General features: G+C 45.6%; 1 protein-coding gene across 2 annotated transcripts in view; it reads left to right on the forward strand.

The window, feature by feature from the left end:
• Window positions 1-20,429: 20,429 nt before the first annotated feature.
• The window catches only part of NCALD (neurocalcin delta), a 389,065-nt gene continuing 385,706 nt past the window's right edge, over window positions 20,430-23,788 (forward strand). Inside the window, exon 1 of one of the 2 annotated variants that reach the window (XM_058668571.1) lies at window positions 20,430-20,467. The gene's annotated coding sequence lies outside the window, so the exon portion shown is untranslated. The other variant, XM_058668570.1, reaches the window with a different exon arrangement.

Below are 23,788 nucleotides of genomic sequence, written 5' to 3' on the forward strand. Positions count from 1 at the left end.
TTTCACTTTGCTGTGTTTCCTTGGCAGTAGAGAAGTCTCTTAGCCTGATATAATCTTGTTTGTTCTTACTGTTAGTGCCTGTACTTCTGGGTTTCTTTCTAGGGAGTGTTGGGCTATACTAATGTCTTGCAGAGTTTTGCCAATGTTTTTCCTTTAGTAATTTGATGCTATCAGGTGGTAGATCCATTTTGAGGTTGTTTTTTTTTTTTGGCGTAAAGTGTAAATTATAAGTTTTTTTTTTCTTATTTCTGCACTTGAGGATCCATTTACCCAGCACCACATGTTGAAGAGACTGTCTTTTTTCCAAGGATGAATTTTATCTCATTTGTCAAAGATTTTTTTTGTAGCTGTTAAGAATGGCATTGATCTTACAAGTTCTTTTTGGCAATCATACATTATTTATGTAAACCAAGGCTATTGATATTTGTGTGTTGGTTTTATCTTGTAATTTTACCAAATTTTCTAAAGCGTTACCTGAGCCCTTTAGTGCAGTCTTTTGGTTCTCAGCTATGTAGGATCATGTCATCTACAGAGATAGTTCGACTTTATCCTTTCCAATTTGTATTTTTTTTATTTCCTTTTCTTGCCTAATGGTTCTTGCTACAATTTCCAGGATTGTTTTGAATACCAATGGTCAAGGTAGGTATCCTTGTCTACTCCTTGACCCTAGGGAATATACTTTCAACTTTTCCATAATCCATATTGAATTATGATTCTGGCTGTAGATATGCCATATATTATCTTGACTGTGTTGAGGAATGATCCTGCTATATCCAATTTGCTTAAGTTTTTTTTTTATATCATGAAAGTCTGTTGCTATCTCTACATCTATTGTGATATCACATGGTGTTTATTCTTAAATTTGAGAATATGATATATTTATTGATTTGCATGTGTTGAACAAGGGACAGATATTGGTTGGGCAGGGTGAGTGAGCTGATGTGCTGTTGGATTTGATTAGCTGGTGTTTTGTGAGGATGTGTACATCCATGTTCATCAGGGATATTGGTCTATAGTTTTGTTTCTCTGTTGTACCTTTTTTCTGATTTTGGAATTAATGTGATTTTAGCCCCCTAGATAAACTTGAGAAGAATTATCTCCCTTTCAATTGCAATGAATAGTTTGAGAAAGACTGGAATTAGTTCTTTTTTGAAAGTTTGATAGAAATTAGCAATGAAGCCATCCAATTGTGTGTTTTTCTTTGTTGAGGGGTCACTATTACTGATTCAGCCTCTGTCAGGGTAATTACAATTTTTTGGCTGCATGATTCAGTTTTATTGGATTGTATATGTCCAGTAATCTATCAATTTATTCTAAATTTTGCAGTTTGTTAGGATATAGCTGTGTTTTTTTAAAGCAATTCCTGATTATTCTTTTTTATTTCTGTGATATCTGTTAAAGCATTCCCCTTGTCATTTCTGATTTTGGTTCAGTTATTCTCCTTTTTAAATTTTTTTTTCTTTTTCTTGGTTAGTTAGGCCAATGGCATATTAATTTTAATTGCTCCTTCAAAAAAAGCTCTTTATTTCACTGATGTTTTGTATCTTTTTTAGCTCAATTTTGTTTATTACTTCTCTGATTTTAATTCTTGCTTTCCTCCTCCTTGTTTTGGATTTAGTTTGTGGTTGGTTTTCTAAGTCCTTGAGATGTGTTGGTAGATAATTTATTTGATGTATTTCCAATTTCTTGACATACGCATTGATTGCTAAAAACTTTCCTCTTCACAATGATTTTGTTGTATTCTGTATATTTTGATATGTTGTGTGCTATCGTCTTTATTTTTTGTTTCCTTTTTTATTTCTTCTGTGATCCGCTGTTCATTCAAGAGCATTTTGTCCATCTCCATGCGTTTGCATACTCTGTGCAGTTTCTTAGGTTGTTAATTTCCAGTTTTGTCCCATTGTGGTCAGAAAAGAGATATGACTTCATTTTTTTTGAATCTGAGATTTGCTTTATGGCCTAGAATATGGTATATCTTAGAAAAAGTTACATGTACTGATGAAAAGTGTGTGTATTATGCAACTGTGGAATATCTGTAGATACCAATTATATCCATTTGGTCCATAGTGTACATCAGCTCTGACAGTATTACTATTTTGATTTTATTTTTATCTTATTTTGATTTTTCTCTTTAGTTGATCTATGCAATAATGGAAGCAGGGTGTTGAAATCCTGCATTACTAATGTATTGGAGTCTGTGTATCCCTTTAGATTTTTTAATGTTTGTTTTAAAGAACTAGGCACCCTGGCTTTGGGTACATGTATTTTTACTATAGACAAAGCTTCCCATTGAATGATCCATTAATCATTACATGATAATGTCTCTTTTAAGAGTTTTGTGTTAAAGTGTATTTTGTTTGATGCTAGGAGGGCTACATCTGCTTGTTTTTGCTTTCCAGCCTGGAATATCTTTTTCTGTCTTTTCACTTTCGGTCTGTGTGTATCTGTTGGCAAGGTGTGTTTCTTGCAGGCAGCAAATACATGGATCTTGTACTTTAATCCATTCTGCCTGTTTGTATTAATTGGAGAATTTAAGCCATTTATATCCAATACTGCTATGGATAAGTAATCACTTGGCCTTGCCATTTTACCACAGATACCCTATTATTTGCTTTGTATTTTCTTTGTACTTTTAAGAGGAGATGATCTGCCTTCATGTTCTTTCAGCATGATGGCTATCACTTTCTGTTTCTCTGTGTAACATCCTCAAATATCGTTTGTAAGGCTGGATGAGTAGTGACAGATTCTTCTGATTTCTGTCTGTTTTTGGAAGGCCTTTATTTCACATTCCTGTATAAGTGAGAGCTTTGCAGGGTATAGTATTCTGGGTTGGCAGCATTTTTTTTTTAGACTTGGAGTGTCTCTCTCCAGTTTCTCCTAGCCTGTTGGGTTTCTGATGACTTGAGCTGTGCTCAGCTGCTTTCCCAGGCAGGGAGCTGGATTGGAAGTAGAGCAGCCAGGACATGTGCATACAATTGTGGTTTATGTAAATATATAGACACACAAAATTCACACAACAAATAAGGAAGGATGTATGCACAGCTATCGTCGTCCTCATCTCTATACATAGTTGTGTGGCAGCTGCTGAACTTCCTTTTTCCACTGCTATTTCATGTTATCTTTGCCCTTGACCAGAATCTTAACTGGTCAGAATTCTGTATCTGATGGAGTAACTCAAACCTTCATTCTCTTTTTTCTCTCTCTCTTTTTTTAAAATTTTACATGATGTTTACATAGTCACTCAGGGTGAGAAGGACCTAGGGTTAGGAAGAAGTGGGTGTGATAATTGTTTCCAAGCTTTCTATTCCTTCTTCCCATTTCTGGAGGGAGGAGAGGAGATCGAGGGATTGTCCATGCCCAGCCTCCCAACCATCCCAGCCATCCCAGTACCCAAGGATGGGGAAGGGCCACCCAAAATCAACCCCGAGTCACAATGGCACAGGTTTTAGGAGGCCTGTAGGGGCTAGGGTCTCCTGGTCTGAAGGTTCTTTCAAGGTGAATGTGATAGTTTCAAAATGCTGTCAGTCTCGCTGATCTATGGATGAGGAATCTCTTCCAATGTTCATTGGCTGACACAATCGACCTTTTAGTCTCCAATCACCCAGATAGTTGCTGTCATTGTTTGGCTGGGGTAGTTGTATATATGTTCTGTTCTCCATTCTCTGCTATGGTACCGGATGTGCTCTGTAGGCCCCAGTGAGCTACCATGTCCTCCATGTACACCATGGTGTTCTGTCCAGCACTGCATCCTCTACACTATGGAGAACCAGTTCTCCTAGGTGGGCTCATGGTTCTGGGCCATGTGTCCCAGGACCTGCTGGGCCCACCACCCTGGGACTCATGGACCCGGCCCCCACTACTAAGGTGGGTTTGTTGACATGGACCAGGAGACCCTGGCTTCTCTGGGCCTCCCACCTCTGGGGCTCGTGGATCCAGCACCCACTGCATAGAGAGGCTAAGGAAGTGGGCCAGGAGACCCAGGCTCTGCTGGATCCCCCATCTCTGGGGATCATGGACCCGATACCCACTATGTAGGTGGGCCCTGGAACCTGGATCAGGAGACCTAGAGCCAAGCCAGAATCCCCCACCTGTGGGACTCACGGACCTGACACCCACCATGTAGGGCCCTCTGGGACCCTCCCACCCCTGGGGATCATGGACCTGACACCCACAACCTCCAGACTGACATGGCTCATCTTTCCTTAGCATCCACCAGTGGGTACTTCAGCTGCAGAGTCAGCCCCCAGTCCTGGCTTGAGTGTGAACTGGCTGGTGATGCAGCCCAACTCAGTCCCTCCTATACCCAGTCTTGGTTCTTGGATCTGCCAGTGGATGTTATGAACTGGTCTGGCCTGGCCCACCTCCTGATCTGACCCACATGTATGCCGGCAGGTATAGTAACCTATACTGGTCTGAGTTGGGCTGCTCTTTGCCTTGGTTCTTGTGCTTACCTGCAGGGACTGCAACTTGACAAAGGAATTCATCAAATTCCTCTATCCAGTCTCCTTCCAGTGGCAGATCTTGTGCATACCAGTGGGTCCCTGGCTCAGGATGACTTTGTCCTCATGTTGTCCTGGCAGGGATGGTATCCTTGCCCAATTGGCCCATACCCTTTCTGGTTCTTACTGTTGGGTGTTGCAGCCCATCCAGGTGCCCAATGACATCTGGTCATTACCCAGACACTGCTCTCACATGGTTCAGTGGGAGCTGAGACCTAAACCAGAGCATTCTACACCCACCCTGACTCTCATGATCACTGGTGGGTGCTAGAGTCTAGCCCAACCTGGCCCTTCCCAGACCCAGGCCACAATTGTGCTAAGAGAGATCGAAGCCATGTTCATCCCAGGATAATGCATCAATTCTGGCACTCGTGTGCACCAATGGATATTCCAACCCAACTGGGATGTTCCCTTAACTTCCCAACCAGGCCTACTCCCAGCCACAGTACTTATGCGTGCCAATGGACATTGCTGTTCCACATGGGAAAACCCATATATTGTCCTACAGATTCTACCCCTAGACCTGATTCACTCATGTAGTTGTCGACTTCATGGCCCAGCCTCACAGAACCTGTTCCCTTTCATTCTTGGGTATTGACGTGTTCAGAAGCACCTTGTGTGGCAGGCTTTGTGGCATAGTAGGTTAAACCACTGAGATGGATGCTCACAGTCCATGTCAGAGTTCTTGGAACTGAATTTGCCGTGGTTTCTCATTCAGCTTCTTGCTAATGTGCACCTTGTAGCACAGGGTTACTGGGTGGTTGGGTGGGCATCATGTTATGGCTCTAGGGCTTGGGCACCCATCCCTTCTGTGGGATCAGGATAGAATTCTAGGATTGGCCAGTTCCTGTTGTAGTTATTTGGAGAGTAAACCAATGCATGAAAGATTCTCTGTCTCTTGCTTTCTGCCTTTCAAATAAAATAGATTGGTAAACATTAAAAACCTCCTCAGAACCTCATCTGTGTTCCTGACATATCCTCCCATGACTCCAGCCTTTGTGCAGTAAGAACACTGCTTCTCTTCAGGAGTTGGGATAAGTCATCGCAGCCAGAAGATTAACCCTACTCTACCTTTACAAGAAACCCACAATGGCTAGACAACATGTTGACCTTCAAGTTAGTAGATCTTGAGTTATGTTTCCTGCTAAATAATTTTTTAAAAGACTTACTTATTTTTGTTTGAAAGGTAAATTTACAGAGATAAGGAGAGACAGAGAGACAGATCTTCCATCAGCTGGCTCATTCCTGAAGTGGCCTCAACAGAAGCAGCTGAGCCAATCTGAAGCCAGGAGCCAAGAGCTTCTTCCAGGTCTCCCACCCAGGTGTAGGGTTCCAAGAATTTGTACTGTCCTCAACTGGTTCCCCAGACCATTACACAGAGCTGGATGGGAATTGGAGTGGCACGGACAGACACTGGCACCATTAAGGGATCCTGGCTATTGCAAGGGAAGGACTAGGGATTGAGCCATCATGCTGAGCCTGTTGTTTTGTTTTTCTTTAAATATTTAATTTTTTTGAAAGGCAGAGTTTTGGTGATATAAGGAGAAGGAGGGGGTCTTTGCATACAAAGGATTGTTCCCCAGATGGCCTCAGTGGCTGTGGCTGGTTCAAGCTGAAGGTTAGAGTCTGCTTGGGTAGCAAGGCCCAAGCACTTGGGCCATCTTCTGCTGTGATGAGAATCTTCTGGTGCTAATATGGGATGCTGGCATTGCGGGTGGTGACTTTGCTTGCAACACCACAACACTGGCCCTTAGCTTAGTAAGGAATAAAGGCCTAACTAGTTCCTTCTTGAAGATCATTCTGATCTATGCCAAATAACCTCATTTCCCCTCCGAGCTCCAGTGAGAGCTTTTGCCCTTGCCTCATGATGCTGTCTTATTCATGGCGAAAATATTTGGCTGTGGAGACGGCTAAGCAGGAGTGGCTGTGTGGCAGCAGTGGCTAATCCACTGTAATGAGGAGCTTTCTGTGATGTGAATTTGGGGGAGTAAGCTGACATACCCTTAGTTAGCTAGTGGGCATGAGGTATAATTAAGTGAAGTTATGTTATTAAAAACATTCGTAGGAGGAAAACAAAATGATTTAGATGTGAAGGGTGTAAAGATATGGTCATTTCTGATTGGATTTGAAAGAAATGGGATCCTTTCATAGAAATTGTAAATTGAAGGGGAAAAGAGAGCTGAGAGTAAAATTAAGTCCTAATCAAGATGACAAGCTCCAGTGATCCCCAAGGGAGTCTGCACATTCCGAGGTTCCACACTAAGGGAAGGTCTCTTCTGCAAGTGAAATCCAGGGAAGACTGGCTTTGCGGTGGCCATGAGGGCCACAGCTTTGATGGGAGAAAGTACAGTGGGATCGGTTACAGCTCACATGCTGTCCTTCAAAGATCCGGGAGATGCAAAGTGAGCAGGTAAAGCAAGCGCATGTCTCTGCGAGCTTGTCTCCAGTGCCCTGTGACATGGGCTCACCTGCAAGCCTCCTCTGTGAGACCTTAGGGTGCCTGATAGTCCTGGGCACAGGATCTGGCTCGCATGTTGAAGGCAGGGCATACTTACCTGTGTTAAGGAGCTTGTCCAGCAATTAAGAACCACCTGAAGTGAGGCAGTCTTCTAGACTGTTGGTCTTCCAGTCTGTCTGAACCTCAGAATCACTTTTGAGGTCAGGGTTAGGCACTTTTTAAGAATAATCCTCCTAACACACACTAGCTACCACGTACACGTGGTGAGCTGCTCCCAGATTTGCTGGAACCTCCATGGCTACCCCTTTTCTGGGTGAGTCCCGGGTGTCTGTGTAGCGAGTCCGGGCCTCCCCTATTGCTCGCCATGTGGCTGGAGCTGGGGGGAGGAGCCAGGAGGGGCGGGACTGGGGCCTAAGGACTTGGACCTCCGGCAGACAGCCACCTTGCTGCCTGCTGGGGGCCTTGGGATGGCCACGCCTCAAGCCTGGGAACACACAGTAGCTACCACGTACACGTGGTGAGCTGCTCCAGGGCGGCCAGTGCGCCATTTGGCGCCAGGGTCCGCCTGCTGGCCGCCCGGCCAGAGAGCTTTGGACTTTTGGTTCTTTGACCTGCTGCCTGGGAGGCCCCCTCCTGAACCCACAGTTCTTTGGGGCGTGAATGAGTCCTAAAGATTTTCCATTGCAGTAAATCATCCTCAGAAGAACCTGTAATCACTTTATAGTGCAGATTATCGAACACCAGTTCATTCATGAACCAAAATCTGGACTTGTCCAGCAGGATGTCCCCCTTGCCTAACCGGATGAGTGATCAGCAGAGAGGTCACAGTAGGCAGGATCATGACATTGACTGGCATTCGAAAACCATACCCGGTGGTAGAAGGGGTCGGGGATGTGTGGACCAAACCCCGTGGGAACTCTGACCCCACTGGATGGCTTAGGAGGGCTGTTGGAGACACTACAAGCTGTGGGATGTGCTAAGCTGACCCAGAACAACCACTGGCATGCTCAGTACTGGCCGGGAAGTGGCCTAGTTGGGGAGCTAGGGGAAGGCCCTGGCTGGGTGGAGTTTCCCAATAAGGGGCACAGGAGCTGGAAGGGGGCAGAGTTCTGACCGGGTCACAGTTGTAATGTCCCTTGGCATAAGTGCCGATTGGGACAAGCCGCACCGTGCCAGGTTAGACCGCAGCACAGTTTGGTGCTCCAGAGGACCAGGGTGGATGAGGGACGGATTCGGCCAGGTTTCCACCCCAAATGAGCCATATATGAGCTATATGTGGGTATGGACGAGCCGTGGCTGGGCTGAAACTTCGAACCGCAGGAACCAGAACAGGTTGAAGACCAGTTAAGAATGGCCGCTGCTTGTGCTGGGGCAAGAGATGGAATGAGTGGTGCTGGCCCATGGACCTGCTTGTATGCGCAAAACATGACTCCAGGAGGGGTCTGATGGAGGAACCTGAACAGTTCCTCTGACAGGACACTGACCCTACAAATAAGCGCAGGAAGCATGGAGGAAAACAACCCAGAAGAGGCTATGGAAAGTGTCCCACTGGCATACATCTGGCTCGGGTTGAGGGCGGACCTGGCTGAGTCGGTTCGCGTCATCCACTGGCAAGTCTGAGCGCTGGAGCTGTGTGGGGTTCTGGCCAGGTTCGGTTGCGATAAACATGGTACACAACACAAAATGCCAAGGCGAGGCTGCCTGTGCCTGTTAGGAACGCAGCACCCAACCAGCACACATCCCACTGGTTTAGGTGAGGGTCGAGTGTGTGATGGGCAGAGCCAGGATGGACTGCAATACTCATTGGTTCCGGTGGAGGTCAGGGCTGAGAATAGAACCAACCCAGGGGTTGCAACCACCAGCTGATGGGGTGACAGACTGAGTCGAGCACTGTGCTTGCTAATACATATAGGAACCTGATATGGGAACACCTCAAAGTCTCTTTGGGGATCCCTTCAATCAAAATGGAGGAAACAGAACATTAACCAAGAAAAGATGGAAGATGGAGTAGATCAACCAACCACCTCAGCTATATGTTGACAGCGAAACACTGGGCAAGGGGAGACTCTATGATGAACTATGTCAATCAGTGGACTCTGCACCTGCCTCATTGTACCTGGATTGCTGCTGATGGTATGTTGGAGCTTTTGACGGAGCGGGATGATACTCTGCTGGCTCTGCCTTCAGACCAGAGGGGGTCTCCCTGAGAAGGTGTTGAACTTGACTGGACAATGGGACGCTGGACTATATGTTTGTTATATGCTGGCAATGAGGGAATCCCAAATGAACTTGAGGTGTGGTTATACAACGGGGTGGAGGAATCCACCATGGGGGGAGGGTTTGGGGAGGGGTGGGGAAAATCCCAGTACCTATGAAACTGTCACGTAATACAATGTAATTAATGTATAAATTAATTCAAAAATGCAATAAAAATATTAAAAAAAAGAATAATCCTCCTAACATACAAAGGGCACGCCTCTCACCTGCAAGAGTGACAGCCCAGTCTACCTTCTTTTTTTTGTTTAAATGAGGTACCACCTAACGCCAGTAAGAATGGCTCACATACAAAAAACCACCAACAACACTTGCTGGTGAGGATGTGGAGAAAAGGGAACCCTACTCCACTGCTGGTGGGACTGCAGGTTGGTACAGCCTCTATCGAACTCAGTATGGAGAACACTCAAACAACTGAAAATCTGCATACCACAGTAACACTCCTGCATACCACAATAGCACTCCTAGGAGTATACTCAAAACACCTTTTACACGAGAAACCAACATGCACCCCTATGTTCATAGCAGCACAGTCAATAATTGCAAAAATTTGGAAGCAACTGAAATGCCCATCAACAGAAGACTGAATAAGAAAGCTCTGGTTCATTTACTCCATGGAATACTACTCAGCTATCAAAAAAAAAAAATGAAATTCAGTTCTTTGTGGCCAAATGGGTCCAATTAGAAACCAATTTGTTAAGGGAAATGATCAATCCCAAAGGGTTAAATACCACATGTTTGCCTGAATTTAAGATAAAATGATGTCAATCTGAAAAATAGTACCTGTAAATTTAATATTATTTCAACCTCAGATAGCCTGTATCAAATGCAGTGATATTGTGATGTAACCAGTGAACCAACAGCCAATGTGAGTCAGACTGCTTATGACCTACATCAAAGAATTGTAAAACATATTGTAATTTTAAGACACTATGCTACTCGGAAATGGGGCGAAGGGCAGAGAAGTCTTCCATCTCCTTAGAGTATGTGAGGATGATGTGAAGTATAACCTATCAGGAACGAAACAGGTAACTCATAGACAACAGACTCGAATCAACATTAGACAATAGTAAAATTACAAAGACATATCAGGGGGTCAAGTCCGATCCTGACAACCTCTTAACAGGAGGTCATATGCACAGAGCGTGGGGGGGGGACCCCAAAGTGGAGCAGGGGGACAGGAGGAGGCTTGTATCCCAACCCTGGAGACCCCTGGATCTACACGAAGGACTATTAGTATGGGCACCAAGGACTAAATTCCAACTGCCAGAGAGACCACTGGGAATTGGAGTGCCTTCAGAGGCCGAGGACTCTGAGGTCACTCACCCTCATTGGGAGCTACCGCATGGGATGGAAGAAGCCCAAATCCTTCCTCGCAGGATCCAAGGTCATCGGAACATCAACCAGGAGCCCTGAGTGGTCCGTAGGCACAGAAGAACAGCAAACTTCCTTTGGGACTAAGGAGAGGAGCTTTCTCTGGTCCTTACTTAGTTCCAATTTTGGATCCCCACCCTCTGGCAATGACCATCAGGGTCACTCTGGAGCCCCTCACAAACAAACAAACAAACAAACAAAAACAAAATCAGAATAGACAGAGAATAAGGAAAGCTTAGAACCAGACAGGAAACTTGTCAGTGTGGATTCACATATACCTTACTAGGTAGGACACAGAGATTAGATACTCCTCACTGGCGAATGGAAGATTTCTCTGCACACCCCTCCTAAAATAGTTCTACACCTCAACTGTTGACATATGCCTTGCTAGAGTTATAAGCCAGTTTAAACTACCCTAAAATCTGCCAGGTTCAGTAAAATTATGCTTCAATGCTGTGGACTGCTAAATACTAAAATGAGGATAGACACGAGACAGCTGAATAGTACCCTATAGCCATTTTAAGGTGTATAGAAGCTGGTTGTATATAAACTAAAATCAAAATGTCAATGAAGCAGTCACAGGATGTGGTTAAGAACTTGTATCTTGTAACATATTGGTTACTCAATACCATGACAATTAATTCCATAATGTTGTAAATTGTTGTTGATGTTAAGTTGGGGCTTTTGATTGATCAGGATGATATTCTGCCAGCTCTACCTTCAGACCAGAGATGATCTCCCCAGGAAACTGTTGAATGTATCTGGACAATTATATGCTGGACTCTTTGCTTGGTATATGCTTGCAATGAAAGAATCTCAACTGAATTTGATCTGTAATACTGCAACAAGGTGGGAGGGGAGGGGAAAGGTTTGGGGGAATCCCAGAGCCTATGAAACTGTGTCGCATAATCCAATGTAATTAATAAAAAAAGGTTTATTTATTTTCATTGAAAGGCAGATATACAGAGAGGAGGAGAGACAGAGAGGAACATCTTCCGTCCCATGATTCACTCCCCAAGTGACTGCAATGGCTGGTGCTGTGCTGATCTGAAGGCAGGAGCCAGGAACTTCCTCCAGCTCTCCCACACGGGTGCAGGGTCCCAAGGCTTTGGGCCATCCTTGACTGCTTTCCCAGGCCACACGCAGGGAGCTGAATGGGAAGTGGAGCTGCCGGGAATAGAACCGGCGACCATATGGAATCCCAGTGCATTCAAGGCGAGAACTTTAGCTGCTAGGCCACCGCGCTGGGCCCCAATCTAGCTTCCTAATCAGACTATCCAAGGGCAGGTCCCTGAGCTGCAAGCACCTGGGTTTCATGACAGCCCCCCCAGTTCACCATCCCGGGTAATTCTGCTGGAAGGTTTTTGCTTGTTTTTCTGATATATTTTAATCTCTGGTAAGTGACATTTTCAACCCAGGGAGCACATTAGAAAGCACAGCGGGGGTCTCTTTCATGAGCCAGTGCCCACTCCCCACTCCTAGCACTTTCTCCTGTGACAGAGATTTTGTGTCACCACTCTAAAGGGAAAATGTCTTCAATGACTTTTGTAACTCTAGGTGTGGTTCCTGGACAAGTCACATCAGCATCACCTTGTGAGAAACGCAGGACATTAGGCCCAGCCCAAGGGTCATGAATTAACAGCTGTTGCATAGTAAAACCTTCAGTCTTACAGACTGAGAAGCATTATCTCAAGTTGGAGCAGGCAGAAATGTGTGACTTGAAAATGCATTTTTAATAGTTATTTGGGTTCCAGCATGGTAGCCTAGTGGCTAGAGTCCCTGCCTTGCATGCACTGGAATCCCATGTGAACACTGGTTTGTGTTCCAGCTGCTCTGCTTCCCTTCTAATTGCCTGCTTGTGGCCTAGGAGGGCAGTAGCCTTAGGACCCTGCACCCATGTCCGGAGGAAGTTTCTGGCTTCTGGCTTTGGATCAGCTCAGCTCTGGCCACTGTGGCCATTTGGGAAATGGACCAGCGTACGGGAGATCTTTCTCTCTGTCCCTGATTCTCTCTATATATCTGCCTTTCCAATAAAAATAAATAAATCCTTAAAAAGCTATTTGAAGAATATTTAGTAGCTATTTGATAGCTGTATTTTGTAGCTGTGTATTTTTGAAGATGGCATTAGTGACACACAATTCACATACTGAACAATTCACCCATTGACAGTTTGTGACCTATGGCCTTAATTTATTCAGAGTTCTGCAATGATCACCACAATCAATGTTAAAAGACTTTCATTACCCCTAAAAGAAACCCTTCACCCAGGGCTGTCATTCTTCATTTTTCCTTAACCAGCTATTCTTTTGGAACTAGGAATTTACTTTCTGTTCATATGGATTTGTGTGTTCTGAACATTTCATATAAATGCAATTGTACAATTTGTGGCCCTTTGTTACTGGCTTTTCTTGTTAAGTATGACATTTTTAAGTTCAACCATGTCGCATGTGTGTATGTGTCAGCATGTAGGTATCAGCCCTTTGTTCTTTTTATGCTTACATGACATTGTATGGCATGGGATTAAATCACATCTTATTTATCTTTCCATTAGTTACTGTATATTTTGGATTCTTTCTACTCTTTGGCCATTGCGAATAATGCTGCCATGAACACTTATGTTCACATTTGGTGTGGGCGTATGCTTTCAGTTCTCTTGTGCATATATCTGGGAGTGAACTACTGAGTCATTTCATAACTCTACATTTAACATTTTGAAAAACTATCAAGTGGTTTTCCAAAGTAATAATACCACTTTACAGTCTCACCAGCAACACATGAGGCTTTCAAGTTCTTCAAATTGAAGTCTAGTCATATCAGAAGGGCCCTTGAGTCTCCAGGAATAAGAAGTAGGTAGCAAAGTTGTAAATGAAAGTCATATGCAAACACAAAAAATTCTAAGTAGCTAAGGAAATCATGTACAAAAGAACAGAGCTGGGACCATCACATTACCTGATTCTACCATGGTTGTAGTATCTGAAACAGCAGAGTACTAGCATAAACATTAATCAATGGAACAGAAAAGGGGTCCCAGAAATGCACACAGACAAGTGTGGTGCATTGAGTTTTGACGCAGGTGTCAAGAATACACCGTGGGAAAAAGAGAGCCTCTTCAATTGATAGTGTTGTGAAAACTAGACGCCCACATACAGAAGGATTAAATTGGATTCTTCATATCACACACAAAACCAACTGACAATCGACTAAAGCCTTAAATATAAAATCTAAATCTATAACATTACTTAGAAGAAAACTAACACTGGTGTGATCAATGGTTTATTTTTTCTTTTTTGAATTTGACACTAAAAACACAGGTAGCAAAGTTGAAATAATAGATGGATTGTAGCCACCTAAAATGTTTTACCAGCAAAGGAAGCAGCACAAAGAGACGGCTGAAGACTGGGATAAAATGCTTGCAAGGCATATGTCTGATTAGAAGTTAATATCCAAAATATAGAATGAACACAAGAAGTCAAGAGTAAGAAAATCAATAAAATAATCCAGGTTTACAAAGGGGCAATGATCTGAATGGACAGTGCTCAAAATTGTTCATGGTACAAATGGCTAAGATATGCATGAAAAAAAATGCTCAGCACCACTAATCATTAGGAAAATGCAAATTAAAACCACAGTGAGATTGTCACCTCACACCTGTCAGAATGCCTATTACCCAAAAGACAAAAGAGAACAAGAATTGGTGAGGAAGTGGAGAAAAGGAGACCCTTGCATACTATTGGCTAGAATATAAATTAGTACAGTCAGTATGGTGTACAGTATGGAAGTTGCTTTAAAAACTAAAACAAAAAACCCAAAATCCAAACCTAAAAAATGACTGTGTGACCCAGCAATCCTATTGGTGCGTTATCTAACCAAAAGATTTGAAGAGACGTCTGTTTTCTCATATTCATGGAAGCACCATTCACTATGACCAAGTATTAGAATCAACCTTAAGTACCCATCAACAGTCAGATGCTTCAGGAAAATGTGATGTATCTGCACCATGGAAAACTGTTCAGCTTTAAAAAGGAAGGAATTTCTGTCATTTGTTGCAACATGGATGGAATTAGAGTCTGTTAATGCCTAGTGAAATAAGCTAGGCAGAGAAACAAATGTGGCATGCTCTCATATGTACATCTAAAACAACAATCCACAGAGGCACAGAGTAGAATAGTGATTTCAGAGGCTGAGAGATGAAGGTATGGGAAGCTAGTGATGAAAGAATAGAGTCTCAACTAGCAGGAAGAGAAAGTGGTTCTTATGCATTTTATTGAACAGTATGGTAAACAGAATTAACAGTGTGTTGTACATTTCAAAACTACTAAAAGAATAAATTTCAAATAGCCTCACTATAAGCATGATTAGTAGTTGAGGTCATGGCTATGTTGATGAGCTTGGTTAATTTGTTCCACGCTGCCTTAATAAACTACAATATCACATTGTATGCCATAAATATTATAAAATATCAACTTGTGATAAAACTAAAGAATGGAACACTCATCTATTGCTGTTGGGAGTGAAATTTTAGAAACCAACGTGGCAGTTTCCTATATACACTTAGAACACAGACTTACAATGGAATCCTGCAGTGCCAGACCCACGTATTAGCCTAAGTTAAAAAAAAATGCCTTCTATTCACACAAACAACTGTAGGCAAATATTTACAGTAGCTTTATTAATAGTTGCCCCCAACTGGAAATAACCTAAATTTCCTTCAACTAGAGAGTGAATAAATGGCCTGTGATGTATTCATACAGTGAGAAGGAATGAACCAATGACGGACCCAGCAAGGCAGATGAAGCTCATAAGCTTCACGCTGAGTGAAGGCAGGCAGATTTAAAAGGTTGCATGCAAGACACTCGCTATGGTCTTCTTGAAGGACGAGACTGCCAAGGGAAGGAAGGGAAGATAGCAGTGGCTGCCAGATTTAGCCCTGTGTGGAATGCCTGACAACCAGGGACAGCCACCTTTTTGAAGCCTTGGCACTTCACTGCATCTTATGGTACTGAAGGCTACAGAATTGTGCAGTGATTAAAACTGGCAAAACTATTCTTTAAGAAAAAAAATTGTACTAGATATCCCTTAAAAACAAACTGAAAAGGAGCCATCGATGGCTTTGTAGTGTTACTAGAATCTATTTGCAGCTGGAATACTTGTTATCTTCTTGCCCCTGAATTGCACAGGGTGCACTGGTCTGGCTCTGACACTTTCTGACCCATTTTTGCCCTTTGCTCTTTTCTTTGCCTACTGTGCTGAGTTCATCGTGTGAACCATTTCAGATGGATGATGTTGCAGCGCTGTTCTAGAGTGAATCTTTAGCAACAGTTTGTACTGGACCTGTGATCCTAGAGCCAGGAAGCTACTACTTCTGTTGCTGCCTTAGATTGAGGGGCCCATTGTGGCCGCTGTCCCAGGCTTTCCAGTGGCTCTTGAGTGCAGCATAGTAGTGCCCCACCTGCTGGCACATGCCTTTGAATTCTCTGATCCTGTCTAGACCCCTATTTAGTAACCACTCATTGCCCAAGGGGCTAAAGGAACTTGCTCATCCATTTTCTGTCTTCCTAGCATACCAGTATTCTTCCTGTCATCCCTGACAGATGATTGGAGCTTCAGAGACATTCCATGACATTCTCTGAAGACCAAAAACCAGCACTTCTCTCTCAGATCTTTCCGAACCTCTCCAATAATGCTTCCATATTGCCTCCAACCATCCCATGGGGCTTCTGCAGACTCCACTGGCAATGGCCAGCTGTGTAACACACTCCCTTAGGTAATCATACTTTGCTTAGCTGAGAAGCATGTCAATTAGGTAGTTTCACTGTGATAACATCAAAGTGTACTTACACAAAGTTATGCAGCAGAGCCTACTACACACCTAATATCCGTAAGTAGATGTGTTGTGCTTTAAAACAACTGTCAGGCAGAAAGTTTATGTACACCGACTTAACCACCAACACACAATGACATTGCAATGGCTATGGTGTCACTTGGTAATTTTTCTGCTCCATTCTAAATGTGTGTGACTGTCATGGCAATGTGGCCCTTGCTAGGTGGTGCATGACTGGAATTGTCTTGCTTGTTTCTCAGACTCCCTTTTCTTTATTCTCTCAATCTTACCTCCTGGAGATTTCATTGCCCTAGAAAGTATTACTACCTAAGCTCTCACTGAGAATACTTTCTAGGAGTTCAGCCAGATTCCCCACTAGGCTCTAGCCATACTTGATTTCTTCATGCTCCTAGCAAGAGGTAGGAGTTTGTCTTTCCCAACTGGAGCCTTTGTGATATTTCTTCTCTGCTGGTCTCTCTCCCCCCAAGTCCCATTTTTATCACTGTTGATCAGTTCTTGACAGAAGCCCAACACATGTGATACATCTTGCGTGTGTTCCACCTGTCCATCTGCGCATTGATTTTCTCTTTCATTGAATGAGGTACCCTGTAGGAACATGAATCTTGCTTGGGTTGTGTAATTCTGTATTCTCAGAGTCTGGAGCATGGACAAGCACATGGGAGGAAGCTCTTAGGAAATAGTTTTGAGTGAATGAAAAATACTTCCCATTGTTGGACTATTGAGCCCCAGATATATGTACTCAAAATGTGTTCCCTTGATAAAATGTACTATTTGGTTCCCAAAGTTGAGCAGATGAGATGGTCAAGTTTGGCTACAGGCTTATAGTCAGTTGTCTCAATAACACATATTAAAAAATATATTTTAAAACAAGGCCCATTATTCAGGCATATATCTTTTTTCTAATTATTTTATTTTAATAATCTTTACTTAGTTGATTAGGGAACAATGGGTCAAGGGTTACAGGAAAGTGGGTAAGATGATTGTTTCTACATTATTATTATTTTTTCGGTATCTGGAATAAGGGGGGAGATAAAAGGAGAAGCCCCACCCAGCCTCCCACCCATCCCAGGTCCTGATGTGGGGCGTGCTCCGAGGGTCCTGCTCAAGTGGTTTTGATAGTTCAACAGTTCTTAATTGCCAGGCATATGTCTTTGTACTACTGAATTAGGCAAAGCTTTTTCAATATGAAGCCAAGAGTTTAAACAATGAAAGGAAATAGGGAAATTTTATGTTTCATCGAAGGTTAAAACGTTTGTGCTTGAAAGAATACCACCAAGAAGATGGGGAAAAAATAGCCCATAGAATGAAGAAGATATTGAGAAATCATACGTATTTGATAAGGGACTTATCCTTACAAAAAAGCATGGGAAAAAATTCCTTTGCTTGTATAGTAAAAAGATAAATAATTGAAAATAAAGCATCCAAGTGCACATTTCTCAAGGAGAAATATAAGTGGCCAACAAATACCTATTGATCAGTAGTATCAGCTGCTGCAAAAATGTAGATTAAAGCCATAATAAACTACCACTTCACACCTACAAGGTTGGCAGGACTGCTTTTTAAGGTAAAGAGAAAGTATTGGTCAAGATGTGGAGAAACCAGAACCCTCAAGCACAGCTAGGGGAAAGGTCAACTGGTACAGCTGCTTTGGAAAATGCTGTAAGCTAAAAACAAAGCTACCTTGGCACCTGGCAGTTCCATTGCCAAGAGAAATGAAACAGTGGAACTTTGGTGTTTACAGCAGCATGATGCTGCCTGAGAAGTAGAAACAAATATCCATCAACTGTTGGGTAAACATGTGATATACCATTGGATGTTACTGGTTTCCAAGGAGGAGTGAGGTACTGACACATGCTATAACATGTGAGAGCCTTGAAAACGTGAGTGAAAAAAGCCAGTCCTAAGGTACGGGGTTTCCTTCTACGGTGATGAAAGTCAATGCTAAAAGGGACTGACATGTGATCATGGTTAGACAGCTCTGTGAATACACTAAGAATATCAAACTGCAGAGTTTAAACAAGTGCATAATATCATGCATGTGAATTACATATTATAATTCTTTTAAAAGTAGAGACTACAAAAGTAAAATGGCAAAGTAGATACCAAGGATGTTAAAATCACCCCTGTCTGGGGAGGGGTCCTCATCCCTTCATCTACAATGGATGAACTCAAGACCCTAGGGGGCATTTTGTGGTATTACGATCTGTTCCTCCTTGGCTTCTAGAGTGTGTAAGATACTTTTTAAATTAACGACTAGTATTTTAAAATTAGAAGGGCTGACACTCAACGTTGGGCTTTGGCTTCTCTGGAAAAGCAAAAACAACCCAAACCAAAATAAAATAAAATGAAGGAATTCCAATTGGGATGGCCACCCTGGTCCTAGTTCCCACATGGAAAATGAGGCTGTGTTTGCTTCCTGTTGCTATAACACAGAACCTGAGACTGGCTCATGTGTAAAGAAAAGGGGGTTTGTTTTGGCTTAGGGTTCTGGAAGCTTGAAAGTCCAAGCTTAGGCAACAGCACTTGGTGAGGGCCATGTGCTGCTGCTTTAGCTCACAGTGGGAAGCCCGGAAGGGCAGGCAGAAACCTGGGAAAGAGACAAAGCTTCATGACTCCTTTGGTTTTTAGCAACCTGGCACCTGCTTACCTCCTGGAGAAAGGCATCAATCCACCCCTGAGCCCTTCAGCGCCCAGTAGTGCTCACCAGGCCGGGTTAGGCCTGCTGCCCAAAGGAGTACTAGCAGTGGGGGAGACTAGCAGTGACCTCTCCAGCCCACCTCTGTAACACATGCCCCCAACAACCTTTGGGGGGCACCTACTCAGACCTTCTCTAGCATCAAAGCTTCCTGGTTCAAGTTCCTGTGTCCCCCCACTCCCTGCCGCCACCCCCTGCCGCCCCAGCTCTCCTGAGGACTGTTTCATCCATGTGGTGGCTTCCAGTTGGAAGATGCAGCCCATCAGCATCTCTGGGTGCTGTGTAAACAGCACTCATACAATGCTGCGACCCTGAACAGTGCAGTGAAATCAGAATCTATGGGGATGAGGCCCAGGTCTAATGTCTAAAACATACACATGCATACACACCCCACAAAACCAAAGAATCAAAATCCCCGGGAGATTGAGTTGTGTGTCCAGGTAGGCAAGGCACCAAGCTCATATGCTGTAGCTTTTGCTGTCTGATAATATCTGTCATATAATTTTTGTTTTCCAGGGAGATGGCCCAGGGAAGGGGTTGACGAGCAGAAGTTACAATCGCTTTTCAAGAGGTTAAATGTGGCAGACACGGCAAGACAGCAACCCATGCTGGCCACCAGCAGGCACTCAGTGTGTAGTGGCTGAGTGGAAAGGCAAGGCATTTGCTTCTCATCACCCCCATGTCAAGGTGAAAGTGCCACATTCAGCTGTGGGCAGTGGGAGGGAAAGGGGTCCTTCTCCCTCTCCCTGCGGGGTCTGCAGACTCTGGGAGGGGAAGCGCTTGATAGACCAGAACAGTGAGGACCAGAGGAAGCTGTGGAAGAAAGAGGCTTTTGCCTTTAACTTCATTGGCGAGAGTGGGATGGGGGTAGTGTGTGTGTGTGGGGGGGGGTCCGGGATCTGGAGGGAGAGGGAAGCCCATCAACCCTGCCACAGAGAGGCTCTTGGTTGGTCTTCCCACAACCCCAACAGACTTGGAAAGCACTCGGGTAATCTGACATAAAGCCTGGGCTGGGGCTGGAAGCTCAACCGGCTGGCTCCTGCACCACGGCAAGGTGGGGCACCCACAGCACCTGTAAACTGCACATCTTGGCTACCTAGCCTCCTGCACCCTGGGTGTCCAGTCCTGCCTAGTTAGGGGTGGAGGGTGTGCTACCTGCGGAGCCTCCGTGGGGAGGGGGCAATGGCGAGCAGCGACCATGGCTGGGGGCGGCAGGCGGTGGTGCTGTCCTGGGGGAGGCGGGCGGGGAGGGGTGGGGAAGGCGCTGCTGCTGTGGCCGCTGCTGCTGTGCCTGCAGCGACACAGACGCTGGAGCGGCCGACGCGGTGAGTCGCAGCGCGCTTCCCTCCGCCTGAATCGGGTTAGAGTGACGGCCGGGAAGGGTGCACTGGGGGCGGCTGCACAGGGTGGGGTGGGGAGTCACTGCTGGGGGAGAGGGGCACGTAGATTCGGAGCAGATTCGTGTGCTTCCTGCGCGGGCACGGTGGGCGCGAGCAGCGCCTGGGGCTGGCCACCTGGTGCCGGTGGAGTCCTTCTCTCCCGGGTGCAGTTCACCCTGGCAAGTCCCATATCTGACTGTTCCACCCCTGAATGCGTAGGAGGGAAAATACAAGAAAATGAAAGCCGGGAGGACGGGTGCCCCAACGGCCCCAGCAACTTTCTCAAGGAGCGCTGGGGTCGGAAGGGGGCGTTGCTGAGCCCGGTGGTCCCGGGCCAACCGAAGCTATCCCTTCTGTGGGGTTGAGGTTGGGGATCGTGGGCACCCACTAGGACTCAGGCCTGGGGACCCGGCCCAAAGTGTCCCCACCTTCTGTTCTGGGACACCGTGGGGGAGGGGGCTTGGAGAGCACTGAGCAGGCACTGGTTTAACCTGGCTGGGGTAGATGACCTATGCTTTCTACTTGAGTGATCTGTGGCTCCCGCCCTCCGGGGGCTTGGTAGGGGTGTGCTGGGGAGATGTGTTTGGGTGTTTTTCAGTGCATACCGAAGTATTTTTAGCTCCGCGAGAAGCAGGATGTGCAAAGTGGGTTGTATCAGCCCGGGAGGGGCAGGAGGTCTCCCTGTGTGCGCAGGAAATAGTACACAAGTTTTTCGCTGCAGATGCCTGCTGGAACTTCGCTTGTTGCAACAGGGCGAGCCGCTCCGCCAGGCGGTCTGCGGATCTCCTCCCCTGGCCGGCATGGGTTCTTCCTGCGAGTGGGTTGGGAAGCCACCGCCAAGGGAGGCCGTTAGCCCGATGCCGTGGCTGTTGCTTTTTCCTGCCAAGGAACGAACACACACACACACACACACACACACACACACACACACACACATATCACACGGGCTTGCTCCCAGTCCCCCCCCCCCCCCCCCCGGGGTGAATTCCTTTGGGAGTAACAGACCCAAGCCCCTGAGAATTAGCAAGGACAGGGTCACCAAATCGGGAGGGTGTGGGTGGGTGGGGAGTGGGGGGTGGTGCCGAGACACCCCTGGCAAGGCCCTAGAGGTGTTTCAATCCGTTGGGGGAGATGCCTATATTTCATGTCGCAAGGCAGAGATGCAAGGGCTGTGAAGGGGGAGGGGTGGGAGTGTGGTGGTGGGAACTGGGGAAGAAGTGGAGCCTCAGAGGACGAGGTCCAGGAGACTAAAAACATAAGGTATACAAGCCACATCCCTACACCTTGCCCTGGAGGCGAAACAAGTGAGTTGCTTCCCTGAGGGTACCAAGCAGCACCCTGTGTCTTTAGAAAGTGCTGCTGGAGCCAGAGCCTTTCTTCTTACTCTTTCCGTGTTTATCTGAAAGGCAGCCAGATGGGAACAGACAGAGCTATCTTCGGCCTGCTGGTGTTTTCTGTCCACTGGGTCCCTTCCAGATGTCCACAACAGCCAACAGCCGAGGCCGTGCCCGGCTGAACTGAGGAGCCTGGAGCTCCATCTGGGTCTCCCCAAAAGACAGCAGGGATTCAAGGGCTTGAGTCATTGCCTGCCATCAACAAGGATGCGGGTGCGCACAAGCCAGAACATGAAACCACAAGCTGAGCTAGGGCTCGAACCCTGATCCTCTGCATGGGATGCATGTGTGTGAGTCTCTGCACCAAGCACCGGATCTCTTTGTTGCTGTGTTTGCTCGGCCCCCTTTTTTTGGTCAACTCCTGCCGTAAGCAGCTCAGTTTTGGCTCCGGTTGCCGTCCACAAGGCTCATGGCTCCTGTCATCTCTTCTAGTATTTGGACACTTGCTCTGCCCACAGAAATTTGTGCCAGTCATTCTGAGTTTCCTGTGGCATTCAGGACCATCCAGACTCCTAGGATGTTTTTGGTCCCGCCGTTACTTCCTCATCCGCCTGTTCTCCTATTGCTGCCTGTTGGCTCTGAGCTTCTGTTATCTCCTCACCCTGTCTGGTCTGTTCACCTCCCCTGCATTTGTCCTTGCTCAGCAACAGTAACGCCATTGCCAACAGGCCCCTTTGCTGCCCCTGCCTGCGAACCTGGTTGCCTTTGCTTCATGGGATCCCGCACATATATCCCTCTGCATTGCCATCTGTCAATCATACACCTTTCCAGTGCTTTGGGGGATGGGGTCTATTGTAGGTAAATCTTTGTTAAGTGACTAACTGATTGTCATTTAGTGTTCTGTCCTTTTCACTAAAGCCAGAATCAGACATGAAGATATAAATGAACACTAAGTGAACTTTATGTACAACCCTGGACAATAAACAACTGGGGGAAAGTACTAAGGCCTCCAGAGTTGGCCAGAAGTAATGTGGCTCCACTTTTCTGGAAACAAATGCCAAGATGTTCCTTTAATTGTGCTGGGAGGACTAACAACAGAGACATGGAATGACTGGGACCTGTCTCCTTCCTACCCTTGCAAAAAGGCATTGCAGGCTTGGCAGTGGGTGATGGAGGAACCACTCTGTGAAGGGGTTGGTGCCATGCATCTGGTTCTGCAAGCAGAGGTGATGGTCTCTAGCTTGCAGGCTTTGTAGTCCTGACATCTCCCTTGTTGGCGTGACGGCATGGGGACCTCAGCTTGCCTGGGATTGGCACTGTGAGAGCAGGCAATTGGTTATCAACAGGGCACCCGGCTGATGCCCAGGCTATGTGGTGGATTCTTTCTCTGGGTACCTTTCTACCTCAGGCAGAGTCCCTACAGTGTGCCTGGGCTCCAGGGGCTCTGCAGAGAGGCCAAGCAGGTGCCCGGTTCCTGCGTGTCGCAGCCACATGCAGGCTCTAGAGCAGGTTTTCTTGTTTCGTTTCATTTATTGAAAACCTTTGTTTCAATGGAGATGAAACGCTCCAAAGTTATGACAGGGAACATGCTTAAAGAACTACCTAATTCTTTATTGAAAAAAATGTTGACTGCTGTGCTAGAGCTCAAATTGGTTTCCATTTTACTTGCCTTGATTGATTGATTGATGGTTGCTGCCCCCAAAGCTGGGTTGTACAGGACACCTAGGCTGGGTCCAGGCTCAGGAAAAGAGTTCTGTGAGCAATTAGTGATGTCTGCCAGGGGTTGAGATTGAGATGTTCTGGAAGGCAGATGTTGTTATCCTAGAGTGTTGCTGAAACTGGGGACAGAGTACATGAGTTACAAGTGTCCCCAGAAGAAGGCAAGACATTTCCACTGGTGCAATAGGCTGTTACATTGGTTAGTTTAATTATT

Source organism: Ochotona princeps, chromosome 9 (assembly GCF_030435755.1).
Source record: "Ochotona princeps isolate mOchPri1 chromosome 9, mOchPri1.hap1, whole genome shotgun sequence".
Taxonomy (NCBI): Eukaryota; Metazoa; Chordata; class Mammalia; order Lagomorpha; family Ochotonidae; genus Ochotona; species Ochotona princeps.